Below are 23,452 nucleotides of genomic sequence, written 5' to 3'. Positions count from 1 at the left end.
AAATATTGGTGCTCCCCCTGCATTCGAAGGCCTTTTCCTGACCACATTAGACCCTTTGTTGGCACCATTCACTTTCCTAGGGTGGGAAAGTTCTCCTCAGAAGCTTTGTTCATGTGCATGCAATGAAGGAGCGACATCCCTTCTTCGATACTGACATTGTCATCATTGTCCTCATTGACTTTGAAACGAATCAGGTTAGTGATAAAAGTGACACTGAGAGGCCACTCGAGCTTGCATACTGGCTTTGTTATCCAAATGGGCTCGCCCCTTACTAAAGCCTCACCGATGAATTCATGGGTACCAACCTCTCCTCCCCTTGGAAGGTTCTTTACGTCAAGAATTTGGTAAGAAGACTCAGCCATTAGAAAATGGCTCAAGGATTCACCCCCGAGTGATAAGTTGTAAAAAAGGCATTGGACAAGCGCTGGTTGTCTCTTCAGTGCCTAAGTGCTGCATGTATTGCCAAGAGGTCTAGCGCCGGCTCTGTTTCTAGAAGCATAGTACCGATTTCATTTACAAAGTCTTAACGCTGACTATGTCCATCAATTCTTAGCGCCAGATGTGTTTGCTAATATCTAGCGCCGATTGTGTTTACTAACGCCTACCTCCGGCTATGTCTGTCAATGTTTAGCGTGGGCTGTGTTTGCCAACGACTAGCGCCGGCTGCATTTTCAAAGGATGATTGCTGCTCAAATCTCCCACACGTGCTACAGATTCTGCACACGTCACCTCGAGCCTTGTCACATCGCCTCGCAACCATCCACCTCATGGCCTAACATACGACTCACACATGTGGAATGGCAACCGTTCCCCTTTCCTACAACTGTCCAGCTTCAGCGACGACCCATCTTCCCCGACCCTTCGGTTCCCGTCAAAAAATCCCTGTCATGGTCGGAAATCCTCTGCAGTTTCCCGCAAGTTACCGAGAAGCAACTACACTCGTCAGAAAACTGCTAAAAAAATGTCGAAATCCCCTGGGCAGCCCACTGTTACAACCTCTGCCCTTTCCTCCCTTTGCCAAACTCCTCAAAATCACTGCTAGAAGCTCTTTGTTGTCCCTAGATGCTCACTGTTTCCACTGCAAAACTCCCTCGTGGCTTAGCTATGCTTACTCCAAACTCTTACAACTTCTCTACAACCTCCCCTGCTTATTGGCGAACTCCCGCTAACCCTTGCCAGAATACCCTGTGTTTGCCAAACTCCTTCCGAAAATCTCCTTCTCACTATTAAAATATTATTTACCTTAAGTTTTTACCTACAGTGAAAAAGTGAAAATGGGGGTTACCCCCTTTATATAGCCAACACTTTCCTTAAAAGCCCTCGCAAACTGGGAATCCTAATCATGTCCAAGGAGGCCAAAAGACGAAGGGCCCGGTTAGGCTTAAACCTGAGGCCTGAGGCAAGTTTCATTGCCGCCTATAAAATCCCATTCCAACATAAGCCAGGACCGGGTCGGGCTCGGCATGTCACGACCCCGCCCCAGACCACCGTACCTTACATGGCGACGAGCGATCAAGCATGGGTTCGTGATCCAATGTAACGTTTGTCACTCAGGTAGAAGTGGACTCAATGCCTTTATATTCGAAAATTGAGCAAACCATGGAAGAGAGCTAAAGCAATAAATTTAATCAGCAGAAGAGTAAGAAAAGATTCCATACACCAACATCCATAATACAAAAATCTTCCAAAATATTACATTCAATTCGGGGTATCAAGGCCCAATGTTACACATATCAACATAGAACAAAAACCTATGCCAAACAGCCCAGACATAGACAAGGTCCAAGCACCTTCTTCAAGAACACTAGCTTCGTACTCTGGCAGAAAAACACGAACTCCCAGCCTTGCACTTGCCGCTATCAATCTACAAGGAGAAGGAAAAATATAATGGGATAAGTTATACAGCCCAGTAAGCAGGTCTAGTGTTATGCATCTAAAATGATGCTATCCATGAGTGATAACAATTCAGTTCATTAATGTAAAGAGTCATAGTTTGGCATATATGAATATCAAGTCAAGACAGCTAGTATGAACATTTAATTTAAATGGAAGTCATCAATAAATCGGTGCGATCAGAGCATTCAATTAGTGAAATCATAAATCATTCCATCATTATAATACTAAATATTCCTTATATAGAAATTCAATTATTACCCACGCACTCCTTAAATCACCTATTCCAGCAGTAGAGGCCATATCCGTCAAGCTAAGCCAATCTCATTGCTTAGGACCTCTACCATCATATTAGAGGGAGGATAATGAAAAGTGGGTTAGTCCACTTCGTAATACCCTCAACACACACACACGGTCCCCAGCGCGCATCAGGGGTTCGATAGGCCCTTGCCTTGCAAGGCATCAATCATTTCATTTCACAAATTTAGGGTGCGACCCTCTATCCTCTCCCTTAACTCGTTCCTATCATTACGTAGGTCAGGGGATATGCCGACATCTCTTTCCTTAATACTGATGGGTCTCCCATCATGTAGCAGGCAATATTATAGCAGTATCCACTACCAGTGGGTGTCTCACCGAGTAGTGGTCAATATCAACATTGCATTGGCCATTTATCACAGTAACACAACAATATCCACTTCCGGTGAGTGTGCCACCGTGTAGTGGCCAATTCAATGCCTCATAATGGATGAATCCCATTCTCGTCAGTTAATGTCTCACACAGATAAATCATCTTTCATCATAATGTCATAGCATTAAGTAAAAGACATGCATTTCATAAGCTTTCACATGGTATTTACACATAAGCCCTCTCAATAGCATTTGGCATTCATTATGAATTTATTTCATCACTATTGCACTCGTGGCCCCTCTTTCTCACAAGGTGAAGTTTACATGGCATCATTCACATATATTTATGGCATTCACATGAGATTTATCATTTATCATATATCAAGATAACATAAGATGATGTAGTGACAAGTAACAGTGACATGCCCCTCTTAACGGCATAGATCCTGATTTAGGGGGAGTTTTAGGATGCCTCAAACATGAAACTTTGAGCTAATACACAGGTCTTTACAAAAACAGTGATTTGAATGAATTTGGGTGCCATTTTATGGGTCAATAGGTCAGTACAATGCGAGCATTAGTTGCTGGAAATCTTCCCTGCAACAGTGTGCAGCCACTTACTCGCGCATTTCGGGTCATAATTCAAAATCCGTGGGGAATTTAAAAAACTTCAAAACATGCAACCTTGAGTACATTCATAGACCTTTCCAATGGAAGTAATTTCAAGGTTTTTGGATACCATGAGCTTTGCCAACAAGGGTCACAGTTCCTGGAATTTACAGCGACTGTGCGAACATGTTTCTGCATCTTAAGATATATCTTCTAATACATACAAGATCTCATCACGCTATAAAAAGAAAACTTGAAGTAGACATACATGATTTTCATGTGAGTTTGATTGGGTCCCATTTAGATGTCATTTGGTCATCCAACATATATATAGAAAAACATTCACAGTTCTGGAAATTCATATTCTCGAGTTAATATGCTTATAAAGAGCACTTAATATTTCATGGCCAAGGTACACTTTGGGCGTGGAACCTTGTTCATGTTAGCAAGCCTCACAATGAACAATTTCATGAGTCTTCATGAATAAAAAAATCATCTATGCATGGTTAAAGTAGTCACGGCATTTAGAAGCATAACTCGAAAGTTTCCAACCTCATGTCAACCCATTCATACTTCACATTTTCCTTTATATCATCTAATCCATTTCAATATTTTTACAACAACCATGGATGCATAAAACCAAACCCACTTACCATGGCTCCCACGGTGTCTTCAATCTCCTTCAACAGCCTTTTTTGGCTTTCCCACACTTTCACCTGTTGGCTGTCTTCAAGGGGCGACAATGAGCTCCAAAGTTGATAAAATGGAGAAGACGGTGTTACATAGGGGAGGAAAAAGGTCAAAAAAGGAGGGGGGCAGGGGGGTGGTTGGAAAGCACTATGACACTATCACTCATGGCTCTGACACATACGGAGCGGCGTTGACATGTACGGAGGCTATACGTTTGATCAAGACACTCCCAGCGCTGCTTTTTCTCGCTCCTCTTTTCGAGACAGCACTGGGTCACAGCCGGTGCTAGGCATTGCATTCACAGATGGCGATGGCTTCACTTACACAATTGGTGCTGTGTCTACCTCATAGTCAGCCTGCGCTGCAATTCCAAACACCCAGTCAATGGTGTGCTTTCAAACACTCAACCAGCACTGTGCTTTAAAACACCCAGTTGGCGCTGCAGTTTCAAACACGCAGTCAGTGCTGCGCTTTCAAACACTCAGCCGGCGCTATGCTTTGAAACACCTAGCCGGCGCAGTCCTTTCAAACACCCAACCGGCGCTGCGTTTTCCACTTTCTCAGCCCCTGCGTTACTGACTGTGTTAAGCTCCTACACGAGGCAATGCATCAAATGGAAATACACCCACGTGTAATATGCTCGCATCAATACTCCATACGCCTTCTCGCTCGCCATTACATCTCTCTTCTTATGCGGCGATACTGGATTGGGAGAAAATTGTGGCCCTCACAGATCAGGGCCCAAGTACTATTCTACGCTCAGCGTCGAATGTGTTGTTGAAACTACCCAGTGCCGACTGTGTCCTCAGCAACCCCAGTGCTGACTGTGTCCTCAGTAACCACAACACCGCCTGCGTTCTCAGCAACTTAGTGCCGGCTGTTTTCAAAAGATAGCGTGGGCTTTCCTCAGCGCCGAGTGTGTTTTCAGCCACCCAGCACCAATTGAGTGTTCAAAAATAATATTGCTCATTCTCAACGCCAGCTGTGTTTTCAACCACGAAGCACCAGCTCAGTATTCAAGAGGTAATGTCGACTGTGCCTAGCATCAGCTGTGTTCTCAACAGTCCATTGCCACACACCCTATACTACTGTCTTCCCAAGTAAAGTTGCACCTTGACTGCGACCTATTATCCCCAGCGGAGTGATACCTAGGTCGTTCAATTCAGGCCATGACTTCTCATTCTCAGTAAGAGTCATACTCGTACTGCAGCTCATTATTCCTAGTGGAGTTAGGGTAATTTTTATTACTGCAACCCCCAGTCACACCTAGCTGGGTCATCTTTAATGAATTTGTACCATTTTTCACCTATAAGAGACTCATACTTGTCCCTTAAAACAGTGAAGTCATCTTTTGTCTATACCCATTGTCAGCCTTAACCATTTTAGCCTTAGGGAGTCAGGTTTCCATCTACAAGCTTATTCCCCATGGAGCTTCATCTACAGAGCGACCCACACTTGGTCTGCACTGAATGACCTTAAACTGCACAGCCTTCGTCTGCACTGCATGACCTTAAATTGCATAGCCTTGGTCTAAGTATACGACCTGGAAGCTGCATGGTCCGAACTATATGGCCTCAAATTGAAGCGGAGCTCTAGCTGCATGACATCAAACTGCATGGTCCAAACTATATGACCTTAAACTGTAGTGTACGTCCTAGCCACATGACGTAAAAAGGCTCAGCACCATGGTCCAAACTATATGACCTTAAATTGTAACGGAGGTCTAGTTGCACGACCTTAAACTGCATGGTCCTAGTTGCATGACTTTAAACTGCATAACCACGGTCCAAGCTATATGACCCTAAAGCATAGTGCACGTCCTGGGTGCTTGATGATAAAATGTTTTGCACAAGTCCTGGAGGTATGACCATAAACTTGCCCCCACATACGCGCACACACTCGTGTGCATTTTCAAGCGCGTCTTCCCTAACCGACCGGTTTGTGTGCGCACACCACCTTCAATACCTCCCCAATGAGTCTATTCATTTCATCATCTTCCATCATTCCCCAGTGAGTCTCACCAGTTCTCACAAAACAGCGAACCATCCCGCCACTTATACTCATCATGACTAGTAGGTCACCATTTTTCACCCACCTTCATACATCATCCATCTTTCATAGGTAGCCTTGTACCATCTCCCCAAAAGTGAGCTAGAACGACTACCATACTCAATCCATGGCCTCCAGAGACTACCATTCATCACCATCATGGTCTAGCTGTATGACCTTAAACTAGAGTGCACGTCCTAGCCGCATGATGTTAAAAGTCTTTGCATAGGTCCCGAAGGCATGACCTGAAACACACCTTCACAAAAAAATAATATAAATGGGCATGGTGTATACCTTAACAAGGGAACGCCATGAGTAAAAATGACAGACGGGCATGGTAACGAAACCATGAGTAAAAGAGTTTCACGAATAAAGATCGGGCATGGTGAAAACCCGAAAGGGCATCGTGAGTAAAAATGGAAGAATAAAGGTGGACATGGCCAACGTTTATTAATAAAAGAGCCCCAAATAAAATGAAGTTGGTGAAAACTGTCTCTATGACATCGCTTCCCAAGTTCAAGTGAAAATCCGCAAAGGTCGCTTGGATCAATAAACATGTGGACGCAGTGTTCACCTCAACAGGCAGCTTCAGCCCACACTCAAAAGAAAAAATCCCTGGTGTCGCAATACCAGGACCCAAAAACTAGGAGCTTCAAGGAAAATATTACGACAGTCTGAGTCCAATTACAAAAAGAACTCGAAGGACAGAAGATTCGCCAAGAAAGCAAGTCAAGTCTCATGAAGAAGAGCATCATTCCCAGGAGGTTACAAATGTACACCACGATGCCGGAGACACCCTGAGAAGGCTAAGTCAGCCATGACTTTGGATCTGCTATGTAACGATCTGCTAGTAGTGGGTAGGAGCTATACCCAAAGGTAGTCACCTCGATAAACTAAGGTACCCTACTTGCTAAGGAACTAGCGATGACAATGGACCTGCTATGTAACGACCTGCTAGCAGTGGGTAGGAGTTATACCCAAAGCTAGTCATCTCGATAAACTGAGGTACCCTACCAACCAAGAAACAACTAGTGCACGACGCAGATGAGCATTGACAAAAGGCTCTTTAGCAAACCATCCAGAACAAACAAACAAGGAAATCAATCTGACAAACCAAAAGATGCACCAAGAACGCTAAGTCAGCCATGACTTTGGACCTGCTATGTACCTGCTAGCAGTGGGTAGGGGTTATACCCAAAGCTGGTCATCTCGACAAAGTAAGGTACCCTACTCCCCAAAGAATAATTGGTGCATGACACAGATGAGCACCAACCAAAGGCTCTTTCATTGTCTATCCAAGTCAATGAAAGCCAGACCAAATGGGGACAATGTCATTCGACTTGACACTCAATTGCAGAACGGGCCTGATTATGATTGACAAGGTCCGTACAAAATCTTCAACTTCTAAATCACAAACAGCCTACACAAGGGTGAGGACTTCGATAAGATCCCTCAAAAAATTCTCTTCTCCTCCCTAAAGTTTCCATAGACAGACCTGTGAATATGGCATCCCTACGTTTGAGCATCCGTAGGAAATATTCCGAATATTATCCTTGTCGCTTCTCTCGAAGCATGACATTCAATAGGGCAAGCTGTTTGAACATGTTTTTCGGTACCTTGGTCCCTTATGTGAACTAAAGAGGAAGCAGGTCAATAAAGCCTACAAAACAGTGGAAATTTTGCAGTTTCATAATGGCCTCATAACTGATCAAGATCGTCATAAGAACTTCAAAAGGACACCTACCAAATATCATTGCATTCCAACATGTTTAAGGTAGTGAACAAAAAGAAACAATTTCAGCAAAATTGGCCTCTCATACCTTGATATGGACCCCATAACTAGAACTATATTTTTGGTACGTCAAACAGCTATGGGACTACCGCCATTGGATCCGGCATAGTCGAAAACCTCTATGGATCAAGTTTCGACTTAATCGGGCACTCCAAGACAAAGTTATGGGCAAAATACTAAAAAGGGGCAGGACACACACTATTCCCGTGTGGCCATCCTGTACCAAAATACCATTAAAGGTGGCTGTTTTCAAAGTCACAGGAAGTGACTTTTGGGGCCCATATCTTACTCGTTACGAGTTGGATCGCTTTCAAATTTTGTGGGTGTGTTCGTCTTGTCAAGACAAGCGTTTTGATATGTGGTACTCCCTCTGACGATGCTTGAAAGTTGCTGATCCGTGCGGAAAGTTGCAGAAAATTCAGCAGCAGCATGCCTTACTCCGACGGCCAAATCATGACGCTCACGTACCCGATCGTGGCCATCTTTGGTTTGATCCTCGTGTACGATGAACTATTAGATTTTATACATGGAGGTGTCGAAGCTGCTGTAAATTCCGACTGTCAAATTTCATGATTCCTGCCAAAAATCCAAGACGACGAAATCTTCGTCTGGGCATGAAATCAAGCTGTGTTTATTGCAACGTGATCTTGATGGCAAGCTCAGTGTTAATCAGTGCAGAAATTGAAGAAAAACATCAAGGAACAAGCACATTATTTATCCAAAGTTTTCAAGATTTTTCCAAAATTCAAGTCTCACGATCATGGTTTAAAAACATTATTCATGACTCAAGTTGGTATCAAAACGATCGCCATGCCGAGCTCTATAAGAAAATAATCATATTTCGATCAAAAAGGCATCAGAGCAACCCTGGATTAGTCATGGAAGATTACACACGTTCTCGGGTAGTAGCAGGGACTGTTATGGAATTCCACACATTGTTAGCCAAGATCAAAACAGTCTTTTTGCACCCATTTTTAGAATTTCTTTAAATTCAATTAAATTGTAATTTTCTTCAATTTTAGGTAGTTTTTGGGTGTCCACTCATGTTTGGGCCCACTTTTATACAAACATGCAAAGCTTCATTAAAGAAAAACCCTTTGGTTTAACTTTCATTCATTCAATAAAATTTTGCTTATTGATTGAGTTTGTGGGTGGGTCTTAGAGAGAGGGAGAGGAGAGAGAAGAAAAGGGCCGATACCCCTCGGTAAGGTAACTTTATCTCCTCCCCTCTTTCTCTCTCCTCTTTTCTCTCTCTGCTCGTCTTTATATCTCTTTCTCCTCCCCTCTGTCTCTCACCTTTTTTCTCTCTCTTCTCGTCTTTATATCTCTTTCTCCTTCCCTCTTTCTCTCTCCTCTTTTCTCTCTTCTTCTCATCTCTATTTCTCTTTTCCCTCCTCTTTTCTCTCTCCTCTTTCTTCTCTCTTTGTCCTCTGGTCCATCATGTCTCTCTTCACTTGATTTTTGTTTCTTTTCTCTGTTCGCCCATGGCGGACATTTACTAAAAGCTTTGTCTTTCCTCTCTTCTTATTTTGACATAACCGGCAAAGGTCTACGGCTGCCTATGTCCTCTCTCTCTTCTTCTTCTGACACAGCTAGCGAAGGTATAGCACCGCTTGTGTCCCCCCCTCTTTTTTCTTCTTCTGACCAAGCTGGTGAAGCTTAGCACTGCCTATGTTCTATTTCTTCTCTTCTTGTAACATAGTCAGCGATGGCTTAGCGTCGTCTGTGTCCTGTCTCTCTTCTTAGTCGAACACAGTTTCTGTTTTCTCATGCCTCTTCTCCCGCCACTGACGGTGAAGGCTTAGCGTCGCCTGTGTCTCCCTCTTTCTCTCTCTTCTATCACACTGGCAGAAGCACATTGTTGCATGTGCCTTCACCTTCTTTTACTTACTAGCCGGCGAGGACATATCGCCAACTATGTTTCTTTCTTGTCCTCTCATTGTCTTTTGTGTTTGTCCTTGCCCCTTTCTTCTATCCTCTCTCACACTCTTCTCCTCCTTTCTTTCTCTTCCTCCCATTCTTTATATTCCCTTCCCCTTCTTCTCTTCTCTCCCTTTCTGATCTTTTTCTCTTTCTTTCTCTCACTCTTTCGTTAGATTAAGAAGTGTCGAGATTAGCCTTCCATGGTAGTCTTGTCGTTTAGCCATAATGTTGTTGTGTCAGTCAAAGTTATTGTGCCTGCTTTATTACCGCGATAGATTAGCCACTGTGTCTAGCCAGTCAATATTGGTATTGTCATCTAGTAGTAATTATGTTGAGCCAGTCTGAGTTACCGAGCTCAGTTTACTACCATGACGGTTTAGTCATTGTGTTAATCTCCCCGCCTGGTCAAATTCTTCTCTCCCCCATCGTTCTTCTCTCATTCTTCTTTTCCTCTTTCTGAATGTGCACGCCCGTGTGTGTTCACTAAAAAGGCAAGGTGAGGTCTGTTGACCCACCTATCTTATAACATTTGCCATATATGTGTGATTGCAAAAGACAGGAGAATTCAAGTCAAGGGTGATCCCGAACCAGTTTTACGACTCGAGGGCTTTCTTCATGTTCTAACTGGGCCTTGTTTTTGAACTAGGTTGGTCCACTTGCCCTTGTTTTTGAACTAGGTTCTTGAGAGAGCGATCTCAAAGGTCTCGGGTCCATCTCAAACTCGAGACGCATGCGCCCCGATCATCCTGATCTGGAGGGCGAGATCAAGGCACCTAACCAGGAGACTTCTTTAGATCGCTAACCGTGATGGCTGCTCTGATCACTCCTTTGGCTAGGTTGGCCCGGGTATTAGTCTGAGAGCTACAATTGCCCCGGTTGTTCCCTGAGCTTGCAGACTACTGTCGTGACCCACCATGGTGGCGTGACGGGCTTTTTATGTGGACCAATTTAGAGATCAGCTCTGACTTGGTGGTCAGACTGGAGGCCACAAAATGTAAGGCAATCTCAGGTCAAATGTTTCGGACACAGGTTTGAACTGATTCCTTCTCAAGCATGGGATTGGGATGGCGAGCGGCCAAATTTCTCCACCTTGATATGAATTCATCCACAGGCTCATCAGGGTCTTTGGTCAAGGTGAGAAGCTCGATGGTTTGAACCTCTCTCTTGACCTCATAGAAACACTGGTGGAATAGGTTTTTCATTTCTTCCCAAGTATGTACTGAGTTTGTTGGAAGACGAGCATACCACTGGAATGCCGGGTCATCAAGGGTTTCAACAAATTCACAAAGAAGGAGTCTACCATCAGCTGCTATCTCTCGACATGCTGGTTAGATGTCGTTAATGTGTTAGTTCGGGGATGTAGTTCCATTGAACAGAGGAAACTTACCTTTTTTATAATCTGAGGGAAACGACACCTAGTCAATGTATGAAGGATACAGCTTTTGATAGGGCATTGCACCCTGTATTCCCGGGATTTGTTTATTCTTTAAGCTATGGGTCACCATAGCATCGATGTTTGCCTGTGAGGCGGGGTGAGGGACAAAATTGTCCTGTGAGGCAGAGGGAAGGGGATGCCTTGGAGGTGCATCATCTGAGTGATGGGAATCGACCTCATAATTAGCTAATTGTCGTGCGACATCAATATGATCAATCTTCTCCATCATTGCATGTACCATGTCTTTGAACTTATTCATGCACCCTTCTTGAGAGTTCTCAAGATCATTTACAACCATTACGCTGATTGTTTCTCCAAGGAGTTCGGCCTTAGTTGCAGTTGAGGGCTTCCGAGCTTGACGGGTCGCACGCGGCAGATCAATCAGTAAATGCCTCTGCTGGACTTGAGTCTTGTATGCTGAACGCATGAGGACCGGTTCTTGCCAGTCGTGGGATCGTGGTTACTGAGTGGTTGGGTCATCTTCTACAACACTAATCACACTGCAGGGTTCATAGTCTTCTTCTTCCGGCTTTGTAATCAGAGGGTAGAAGGTATTCAGATGAAGGGGGTTGTCAGAGTTGGTTGTCCCGACTGTCTTGGTTGCTTCTCGAGTCAAATTTCGCAAACCCTATCATGTTTAGCTTTGAGGTTTTGATGGACCTCATGCTAGAACTGCGATCGAGTTTGCAGCTAGTTGGCTCTTCTTGCGTAGGAAAGAGTTGTTTCCATTACGTGAAGCAACGGGTGTGGGCCAGTAACTGGGGTCATCATGGGCTGGGGAGGATGAAGGACTTGATCTCTAGTCAGGTCTTTGCCTCGAACTCTTTTGTGAGCTCCAGAGGCATGACCAAGATGACGGGGCTGGTTTAAGATGGTACTCATGGCGAAGGTCTTCGAGTACCAAGGCTGAAGGGGCTTTCCTAAAGGAGGAGGGGCAGGCAAGAGAAGGGTTGACTCATGAGAACACTTGAGTCAGGAGCGAGGAGTTGTCTGTGACGGCGACTTGTGTGCGTCCCTTGAAGAAGGATCACAGGTGACTTGGGGTTCAGCTAGGGCTCGAGCAAGTGGTCTTGCCCTAAGAGGCCGAGAACTACGAGGAGGTGTTTGTAAGAGAATAGGTAGAAGCCTGCTTCTTACAGGGTGCACTATTGTGTGTTGAGTAGGACGACGAGGGGGTCATCTTCTGTGCACTTGGGTTGACGCAGCGATAACATTGGCCCAAGTGGTGGGATGCATGTGCACAACATGTGTTGGACTTGGCCTTGAAAGGCCTGATCCTGGACGTTGACTCGAGGTAACGTAAGGGTTGCCCCGAGGTGTGGCTCAAGTGGATGATCCATGAGCTTTAGGGTGTGTGCGAGAGGTGGAGGCCCAGGGTCTCTGCCTCTATGTGTTGGGCATCTTAGGGTAGAGACTCATGGTGGTACAAGAATGTGGGGGGAGGCCTTGCGACGACCCACAGAAACAACAAACAACTTGCTTTCCTTTTGTCGAAAGGGACTAAGTAGCCTTCCGGTGTACCTCGGCAATGCGACCGACAAGTGACTTGTCGGTGACAAGGTGCATGTTGTGAGTGGCAGCAGATGTGCTACCAATGCAGGGAGCCTTGGCGGAAGTTCCACAAGGGAATGGAGATGGGGAGTTAGGGACCTTTAAGTCCCTTCTCACACTAATACAGGTCATAACTTGAGAGCTAGACACGGGGCCTTTGCTCAAAAGGAAGGTTGGGAACGAAGTTCAAGGAACTTTTTTCTGGGGAACATTCACAAATGCGGGGATCAAAAAATCCTCGATTCAGATAAACGGGTCAAGAAACCCATCAGTCATGTGGTGTGTGAAAGTAGAAAAACAAAGGAGAAACTAGCCAAACAAGAATGACCCGACGAAGGGGTAGTAAGTCCCCAGTGGAGTCGCCAAGCTGGTTAGGTGCCTCAATCTCACCCTCTTGATCTGAATGTTCAGGCGACACGTGTCTCAGGTTTTGGGGGACCCAGGACTTTGAGATCGCTCTCTCGGGAACCTCGCTCGGGAGCGAGGGCAGGTATATCAACCGATGAGAGAGGAATTTAAGGTGGGTTCGAGACTTACTCGAGCTGGCTCGCGTAATTGCCCTCTTAGATCACGAAGAAAGTCCCCCAGTCATAGAATTGGTTCGGAGTTGCCTCCCTTAGGCTGTATTCTCTTGTTTCTACAATCACACATATAAGGTTTAGTTTTCGAGACAAGTGGGCCTAAAGAGTCCCCACCTTGTCTTTGATTGAACGTACATGGATGTACACATCCAAAAGAAGAAAGGGTAAGAGGATAAGTGAAAGAAGAATCAAGAGGTATATCAAAAGAATTTTGACTAGGTGACGAGACTAATATAGCAGCTAGATCAGCAAGTGATTGACCCGGTGTGATAGTAAGATGGGTACGGTAACTAGACCGGCACAACATAAATACTACTAAACACCAGAACAATCATCGCCCGGCCTGGCACAATGGTTTGCCTATCGTGGCAATAAGGCGGGCACGGTAACTAAGACCGGCTCAGCGACAATATTGCTAGACGACAAGACTACCATGGCAATGTTGTCTCAGCCTCCTTGGTTAAACGAGAGAAAGAGAAAAGAGGAAAAGAGAGAAAGAGAGACATGCACAGTACCACCGATGTTGCGCATGTTAGAAGAAGACGAGATAGCAATGAGAGAGAAAAGGAAGAAGGGAGAAAGATAGAGAGAAGGAAAAGAATGAAGCAAAAAGAGAGAGAAGAGAGCAAGGGAATAAGAGAGGCGATGAAAGAAAAGATATGAAAAGAACATGGGCAGTGATGAGCTCCTGCCATCCATAATTAAAGGGTAAGAAGAGAGAGAAAATAAGGATGGCGATGAGCTCCTGCCGTCCATGACAGACGAATGAGAGAAGAGAGAGAAGATATGGACATCGATGAGCATCCACTGTCCATGATAGAGGAATGAGAAAAGAGAGAGAAGACATGAACAACGATGAGCATCCGCTGCCCATGACAGAGAAGTAAGAGAAGAGCGGGAAGACATGGACAACGATGAGCATCCGTCGTCCATGACAGATGATTAATCAGAAAGAGAGCACATGAACGGCGATGAGCATCACCATCCGTGACAGGAGAGTCAGAAAAGAGAGAGAAGACCTGGACGACGATGAGCTTTCATCGTTCATGACACAGGAATGAGAGCAAAGAGAAAACCTGGGCAACGATGTGCTTCCATTGTCCATGACAGAGGATTAAGAGGAGAGAGAAAATACGAGTAGCGATGTGCTTCCGCCTTCATGACAAATTTTTAAGAGGAGATAAAAAACATGGGCGACGATGTGCTTCCATCATCCATGACAAAAGACTAAGAGGAGAGAGAAAATATGAGCGGTGATTTGCTTCCATTGTCCACGAAAGAAGATTAAAAGGAGAGAGAACACATGGGCAGTGATGTGCTTCCACCGTCCATGATAGGGGATTAAGAGGAGAGAGAAAACATGGGCAACAATGTACTTCCACTGTCTATGACAGAAGATTAAGAGGAGAGAGAAAATATGGGAAGCGATGTGCTTCTGCCGTCCATGATAGAATATTAAGAGGAGAGTGAAAACATGGGCGACAATGTGCTTTCGCCATCCATGATAGAAGATTAAGAGGAGAGAGAAAACATGATCGATGATGTGCTTCCGCCATCTATGATAAAAGATTAAGAGGAGAGAGAAAACATGGACGGCGATGTGCTTCCACCGTCCATGATAGAAGGGAAGATAAGCAGACTTAACAGAGGCTTGGCTTGCCACTCGGGTTAACGCCCAGCTAACAGTTGCGTCCTTGAATCACAAAGACATCATGCTAAGTGACAGGCCCCACCATGCATGAGCAGAGAAGAAAGAGATAGAGCACAGAGAGAGAGTACGAAAGAGAAGAAAGAGAAAGAAAAGATAAAGAAAAAGAAGGAAAGTGGCTAAAGAAGCTCAGAGAAACAATAGAAAAGATCGATATAGATGAGTGGAAAGAGAAAGAGAGATAGAGATGAGGAAAGGAGGAGAGTGAAAGAGAGAGAAGAGAGGAGGAGAAAGGAAATTACGTTATCGAAGGGTACCGACCCTTTTCTTCTCTCTCCTCTCTCTCTCTCCAAGACGTACCCACAATTTGAACGTTCAAAACTCTCAAATTTATTGATGAGCTCAAAGAATCAAGGGCCCTTTGACAATTGTGTTTAACATGTACTTATAGAATTGGGTCCAAACATGGGTGTATACCTAAAAACTACCTAAATTGATGATAATTACAATTTAATTGAAATAAATAAATTCTAAAATTAAGTGCAAAAGAACAATTTGGCCCCTGCCCAATAATGTGTGAGATTCCAAAACAATCAGCCCCTAATGTTGCCCTTGAACTTGCGTGATCTTCCATGTATGATTCAAGGTTGCTCCGACGTCCGTTTGGCCGAATGATGATTGCTTTCTTGTCGGGCTCCGCATGACGATCTATTTGATACCAACTTCAAGCCATGGATTACGTTTTTTGGACCACGATCATGCGACTCAAAATTTGCATAGTTCTTGAAAACTTCGGATCAATAGTGTGCTTGTATCTTGATATTGTTCCTTAGTTTCTTTGCAGAATCACACTGAGCATGTCGTCACAATCATGTTGCAACAAACACTGCTTGATTTCGTGTCGAGACAAAGATTTCGTTGTTTTAAGTTTTTAGCTGGATCTTGAAATTCGACAACTGGAATCTGTAGCAACTTTGACGCCTTTGTGTGCCGAATCCAACTGTTCATTGTACGTCGGGATCGGACCAAAGATAGCCATAGACTTTACGTACATAATGCAATTGGTTTCACGTCGATCGAGTACGTGAGCACCATGATATGGCCTCTCGAGTGAGGCGTGTTGCTTCTAATTTTTTTACATTTATCTTCACGAATAGTCAACTTTTGTCTAGTTTTTCTCGCTACTTGGGTATCGTCATGGGGCGTGCCACATATCAAAACGCTCCTCTTGATAAGACGAACACGCTCATCAAAGTTGAGAGTGATCCTACTCAAAATGAGTGAGATACAGGTCTTTGAAGTTGTTGCTCGGGATTGTGGACATCTGCCTCCTTTAATGGAGATTGGTGCAGGGAGGCCGTAGGGGAATAACGTGTGGCCTACCTTTTTTAAGTCTTTTACCCATAACCTTGTCCTAGCGTGCTCGATTAAGATGAAACTTGACCCATAAAGGTTTTCGACCATGTTGGATCCAATGGCGGTGGTCCCATAGCTGTTTGACACACCAAAAATATAGTTCTAGTTATGGGGTCCATTTCAGGGTGCAAGAGGCTGATTTTTCTCGGAATTGTTTCTTTGTCCATGCTACCTTTAGACATGTCGGATTAAGACGAAACTTGGCAAGTGGCCTTTTGGAGTTCTTAGGAAGATTCTGACCTGTTTTGGGGTAATTCTGAGACTGTCGGGATTTCCATTGTAGGTTAAGGCTTTATTGACTGGCTTCTCTTTTATTCCACATTGGGGACCACGGTACTGAAAAATGTCTTCAAACAATAGTTTTTGTGCATTAGTTATTTCCTCATTTGTCATGAGATGGAGATCAATGTTCACAAAATCGAATCAGAATGGTTAACCGGACATGGGCTTGAATGCAGTTCAATTGGCCTAACCAGTAAACTTGTCGATTCAACCGTTCTAACTGGGTAAGTCCCTGATGGTTAAAAATGTGTTAAAAAAATACATAATAAAATATAATAAAATATAAAAAATGTATTTAAAGAATGCACAGGATGGACACACTATCTATGGTATATGCATGGGGTGCAAGATGCTCATTCAAATTTCTTTAATTGGAATGTGGAATTGGGAGCATCAAAACATAGCAGGGTAGGAAGACAAATTCATTTTGCTTCCTTTGTTCCAGAGGGAGGCATGAGCATTGTATGGGTAAAAGACATATAGGGTCATTTGGATCAGTATGTTCCAGATTGGACCATGTTGCTTCTTTATATATCCTTCGCTCCTAGGATGAGGAGTAACCCACTTTTTTTGTCTAGACACTATTTTACAAGACAATCAATTTGTTTTCTAAAGGAATTGTATTTTTGAGAAATTGCTTGGTTGATTACTTATTCCAATAATGTTTTCTCATAAATGGATTGTCAACAAAATTGAACCTTCCCACTCCAAAACCTTATTTAGTGGTCACACTAGAAGGCCCATTTTCATAAGATGCAAATATCATGAGAACTTTTAGAAGTTATTTGGACTTTTGTTGTGGCCCCTAAGGTTAGAAGGCCCTGCAACAAATCCCAATGTTAATACGTGTGCCATAAGTGAGTATTCTTAATCTCACTTGAATCAGAGGTAACTTATTGCTTCACTATATTTCAAGTGGAGATTGAGAACTTGTTAGGGAGGAGAATTATGGTTCTTAGAACTAACATGGAGCATAGTTGAATTTTCTAGGATCATTCTCTCATGATCATGGATTCATGAACTAGAAATGATGTCTTATACTCTACAATTATGATTCTTAGAACTAACATGGGGCATAGTTGAATTATCTAGGATGATTCTCTCATGATCACGAATTCATCAATTATAAATGATGTCTTATACTCTACAATTATGATTCTTAGAACTAACATGGGGCTTATTTGAATTGTCTATGATGATTCTCTCATGATCATGGATTCATCAACTAGAAATGATGTCTTATACTTTACAAAAATATGGTGTTGCGAGAGAAGGACTCATATCCTACTAAACACTTTGATGTCCTTGATAGCACAAGTATGTCTATATTTGAGTATCTCGGAGATGTTCTATGGACTACTGTATATATATCAAATAGGGTACCTTTGAAATCTGTCTAATAAACTCCTTAAACAAGTTATGGACCCGTCATAAATCCCATGTATGCTATTTTTTTAGTCCTTGGGTGTTAGTTGTTCTTACCATTCCATATTGCAATTAATTAAACTTGATGTCCATAGTATTAATCCTAACTAGATGTTTTGAGAACTTTGATGGGTATGTCTTGGTTTGTGGGTTTGAAAAGGGGTGACTTAAAAATGTTGAATCATGCAATGTGGACTTTGTTGAGAAAAAGTTCCTAATAATTAGAGGTCTTGGATGACTGCTCATCTCAAATAGGTAGTGAAGAGATTCCTCTACCATCTTATGATAGTGGGAGGGAACCATCATTGTTTCATGCGCCTCATAAGAGTGCATGCAGAGTTCCTCAGAGATTCTGAGATTGAAGATGAAAGGTCTGGCTTGCATCTCCCTTAATGAGAATGAAATGGTTTCATATCAGAAAACACTGAGTTCATTTAATGCTGGCAAGTTGATTGCCACAATGGACTAAGAGATAAGCGTTCCATGGACAAGTACTGGATATGGGAACTCACGGAAGATGGGACTATAGACCAAACACAAAAGTTTAAATGTGACGAAAGGGTTCACCCAATTGACTGTGTGGACTACATTGACACATTCTCCTTAGTGTTGAGAATATTATTAGTTCGCCTCACATTTGTTGTTATAATGAGTCAAGCTCTAGAACTTGACCACATCATTTTTTAGATGTTATTTCTTGAAAGGATTTATCATTGAATACATTGGGAATTCCATGATCTCGTTATTATGAGTTGATGAGATCCTAATGGCCAGGAATAATAAGGTAAAGATCGATATTGCTAAAGAGTGGTTGTCCTACAATTTTAATGTGAAGGATATGAGCAAATTGCATCATGTGCTAGATGTCCAGATCAAGCACAATCAGTTTGAGAGGCTCATTAAGTTTTTCTTGATTGACTTATATTAGGAAAATCTCAAAAATATTAAGAACACATGACTAAGGGTTCATCAATACTCCTGCTAAGAATGGCCATGTTTTTAGTCTAAATATCTGTCTATTGATAGAGATTAATAAAAGGATGATTTGTGTAGCACATGTGAGCTTAGTTGGCGGACTTATGATTTCCATGTTGTGTACGTGATCGGATGTCAGGTGGGGCTTCTCAAGCTACTACTAGAGCAATCTAGGTCTGAAACATTGGCAGAACATGAACTTCACACTCCAATATCTCTAGAAAACCATATACTACTCATGGATCTTTTTGGAAAATGATCAACACTATGAGGATAGAGTAAGTCTAAGTAGATGGTAATCTAGATCATTAATGGTTGACATCAAAAAATCTCTCCACTTTAAGATTAGGAGCAGTTTCTTGGCGCAACAAGTCAGATAATATTGTTGGCATGTCCAATATGGATATGAAGTCTATATATTGAGGTGTAGCATTGTAGAAGAGTATATGGATCTCAAAGAACCTGCAATGTTAGGGATGACAGTGAGTGCTGGAGAGCCTGTGAGCTTGTTTTGGTGATAAAATGGCAGCACAAGCACTTGCAAAACAACCCAAGTATCATAGTAAGACATAACACATACAAACTGAGTACCACTATGTGCAAGATGTTGTTGAGTGCAAAGAGATAGTGACGACATGTTTGGTTAAGTGCCTCGATCTCGCCCTCCGGATCTAAATAATCTGGAAGCACGTTGTTTGAACACATTTTTCAGCATCTTGGTCCCTGATGAGGAATAAAGAGGAGGCAGGTCAATAAAGCCTACAAAACATTAGAAATTTTGACAGTCTTAAAATGGTACAAAAATTGGTCAAGATCTTCATAAGCACTCATAGAGGCCACCTGCCAAGTTTCATTGTGATCAGACATGTTTAAGGCAGTGAACAGAAAGAAACAATTTTGAAACAATTGGTCTCTAGCACCTTGAAATGGACCCATAACTAGAACTATATTTTTGATGCATCAAACAACTGTGGGACCACTGCCATTAGATCCGACACGATCAAAATATGGGTCAAATTTTAGCTTAATTAGGTACTCTAGGACAGAGTTATGGGTAAAATACCAAAACGGGGTAGGCCACACACTATTCTCGTTTGGCCTCATTGCACTAAAACACCATTAAAGGTGGTTGTTTTTACAGTCATGGGAAGTGACTTTCAAAGCCTATATCTCACTCATTCCAAGTCGGATCTCTCTCAAAATTTGTGAGCATGTTCGTCTCATCAAGATGAGCGTTTTCATATATTGTACTCTCTATGACGATGCCCTAGCTGAGAGAAAAACTAGAGAGAAAATGTTGATTTGTGAAGGAAGTTGCAGAAAATTCAGCAGCAGCACGCCTCGCTCAAGAGACCAAATCACGACGGTCGCTTACCCGATCGACACAAAATAAATTGCATTATGTGCGTAAGGTCCGAGGCTATCATTGGTCCGAACCCTGCGTATGATGAACAGTTGGATTTCAAATATGGAGGCGATGAATCTGCTGTAAATTTCAGCCATTGGATTTCAAGATTCTAAGCAAAAATCCAAGACGACGAAATCTTCATCTGGACACGAAATCAAGCTGTGTTTGTTGCAACGTGATCGTGATGGCACACTCAGTGTGATTCGGTGAAGAAACTAAAGAAAAACATCAAGGAACGAGCACACTATCGATCCAAAGTTTTCAAGATTCATCTAAAACTCAAGTTTCATGATCATGGCTCAGAAATATGATTCTTGACTCGAAATTGGTATCAAATCGATCGTCATGCCGAGCCCCACAAGAAAGCAATCATCTTTCGATCAAATGGGAATTAGAACAACCCCGGTCTATCATGGAAGATCATGCAAGTTCACGAGCAGCAATAGGGACTATTTTGAAATTCTAAACTTTATTAAACAGGGGTAAAACAGTCATTTTGCACCCATTTTTAGAGTTTTTTAATTCAATTAAATTGTAATTATCTTCAATTCTAGGTAGTTTTTGAGCATACACCCATGTTTAGCCCAATTATATCTAAACATGCAAATCTTCATTGTAAAGCACCCCATGGGTTCATTCCTAAAGATTCAACAAAGACTTCATTTTTTCTTAAGCTCGTAGGTGCATCTTGGAGAGAGAGAGAGAGTAGAGAGAAGAAAAGGGTTGATACCTTTCGATAAGGTAACTTTCTCTCTCCTCCCCTCTTTCTCTCTCCTCCTCTCTTTCTCTCTCCTCCTCTCTTTTCCTCTCCTTTCCTCTCTCTCACCCCCTCTTTCTCTCTCCTCTCTTTCTCTCCTATTTTTCTCTCTCCTCCCCTCTTTCTCTCTCCTCTCTTATTTTTCTCGTCTCTATCTGTCTTTCTCGCTCTTCTTCTCATATCTATCTCTTTTTTTCTCTCTTCTTCTCATATCTATCTATCTTTCTCTCTCTTCTTCTTATCTCTTTCTCTCTCTTCTTCTCGTCCCTATCCCTCTTTCTCTCTCTTCTTCTCATCTTTATCTTTCTTTCTCTCTCTTTTTCTTATCCTTATCTCTCTTGCTCTCTCTTCTTACTTTTTCTCTCTCTTCTTCTCATCTCTATCTCTTTCTCTCTCTTCTTCCCATCTTTATCTTTCCCTCCTCTATTCTTAAACTCAGTCGGTAATGCCTAGCGTAGACTGTGTCATCTCTCTCTTCCGCTTCCAGCACAGTCAATGATGCTTAGCTTCGACTGTGTATTTCTCTCTTCTCTTTTCTTCAAGTCAGTTGGTAATGCCTAACGTTGACCGTGTCATCTCTATCTTCCTCTTTCAACATAGCCAGTGACTCCTAGTGCTGACTATGTCATCTTTCTCTTTTCTCCAACACAGTCGGTGATACTTAGCACTGACTGTCTTTCTTTCTCTTCTTTTTTCCAACACAGCTGACGATGCTTAACACTGACTGTGTCTTTCTCTCTCTTATTTCCTTTAAATACAGTCGGTGATGCCTAGCACTGACTGTTTCCTTCTCTCTCCTCTTTTCTTAAACACAACGGGAGATGCCTAGCACCGACTGTGTCTTTCTCTCTTTGTCCCTTCCATCTCTCTTCTCTCACACTCTTCTCCTTCTTTCTTTCTCTTCATGTCATTCATTCTCTTCTTTCCATTCTGTTCTTATTCTCGTACCTTAATTCTTTTTCATTTCTTCATGATCTCCATTTCTTTTGCTATTCTTTCATTTGATTAAGAGGGGTTGATATTAGTCTATCATGGTGGTCTTGTCATCTAGCTGCAATGTTGTGCCAGAATTACTGTGTCTGCTTTATTACCACGACAGATTAGCTGTTGTGTCTAGCTACTCAGTATCGATATTGACGTCTAGTGGTAATCCTGTTGAGTCGGTCTGAGTTATCGAGCCCGTTTTATTACCATTTTCCTTCTCTTATTCTTTTCTTCTTCTTATGAATGTACACGCCTGCGTGCATTCACCAGAGAGACAAGGTGAGGTCTGTTGACCCACCTGTCTTATAACATTTTCCATATATGTCTGGTTGCAGAAAATAGGAGAATACAGACCAAGGGAGGCTATTTCGAACCAGTTTTAAGACTGTGAGGCTTTCTTCGTGATCTAAGAGGGCGCCCATAGAGCCAACCCGAGTAAGTCCCGAACCCACCTTAAATTCCTATCTCATCGGTTGGTAATACCTGCCCTTGTTCTCGAACAAGGTACCCGAGAGAGCGATCTCAAAGTCTTGAGTCTCTTTGAAAATCGAGACACGTGCCACGCGATCATCCTGATCCAAAGGGCGAAATTAAAGCACCTAACCAAGTTAGTGACTCCACTGGGGACTTACTACCCCTTAGTCGGATCGTACTTATTTGGCTAATTTTCTCCTTTTTGTTTTTTTATTCACACATCATTTATGGCTACTGGGTTTTGCAACCCATTCATCCGAATTAGGGATTTTCTCATCCCTGCATTCGTGAGTGTCCCCAGGGAACAATTTCCTTTAACTTCGTTCCCAACCCTTCTTTTGTGCAAAGACCCCGGGTCTAGCTCCTAGGTCTTAACTTGGATTGGTGTGAGGAGGGACCTAAAAGTCTCTAACTCCCCATCTCCTAGCTCTGGTGGAACTTCCATCAAGGCCCCTTGCATCGGTAACACATTTGTTGCCCCACACAGCATGCACCCTACCACCGGCAAGTCACTTGTTGGTCGTATCGCCGAGATATGTCGGAAGGCTGCCCAGTCCCTTTCTGTAAAAGGCAAGCAAGTTGCCATTGCTTCTATGGGTCACTGCAAGGCTACCTCTCACATTCTTGTACCACCATGAGTCTCTATCCCTAGAGGTTCAACACAATGAGGCAGAGACCCAACGGCCTCCTCCCCTCGCACACATTATAAGGCCCGTTGGTCGCCCACTCGAGGCAACCCTTCAGCTACCTCGAGTCAGCATCCAAGATCAGACCTCCCAAGGTCGGGTCATGCATACACTGCTCATATGCATCTCACTGCTCGAGGCAACGCCGTCATTGCGCCAACCTGAGTACATAAGAGATGATCTTCTCGTCCTCCTACTCATCACACACAAGCGCACCCTTTAAGAGGCAGGCCCCCACCTGTTT

At 43.1% G+C, this 23,452-nt stretch overlaps 1 long non-coding RNA gene across 1 annotated transcript in view; it reads right to left on the bottom strand.

Moving 5' to 3' along the window:
• Positions 1–1,605: 1,605 nt before the first annotated feature.
• LOC148780062 (uncharacterized) overlaps positions 1,606–23,452 on the bottom strand; it is an 83,330-nt gene continuing 61,483 nt past the window's right edge. The window contains exon 2 of the long non-coding RNA XR_016043324.1: positions 1,606–1,864. This is a non-coding gene — a long non-coding RNA (uncharacterized LOC148780062). The remainder of the gene's footprint in view (positions 1,865–23,452) is intronic.

This window comes from Amborella trichopoda, chromosome 10 (genome assembly GCF_054954075.1).
Source record: "Amborella trichopoda isolate Santa Cruz 75 chromosome 10, AtrichopodaSantaCruz75HAP2 v2.0, whole genome shotgun sequence".
Lineage (NCBI taxonomy): Eukaryota > Viridiplantae > Streptophyta > Magnoliopsida > Amborellales > Amborellaceae > Amborella > Amborella trichopoda.
This window is presented reverse-complemented; position numbering and strand designations above follow the sequence as displayed.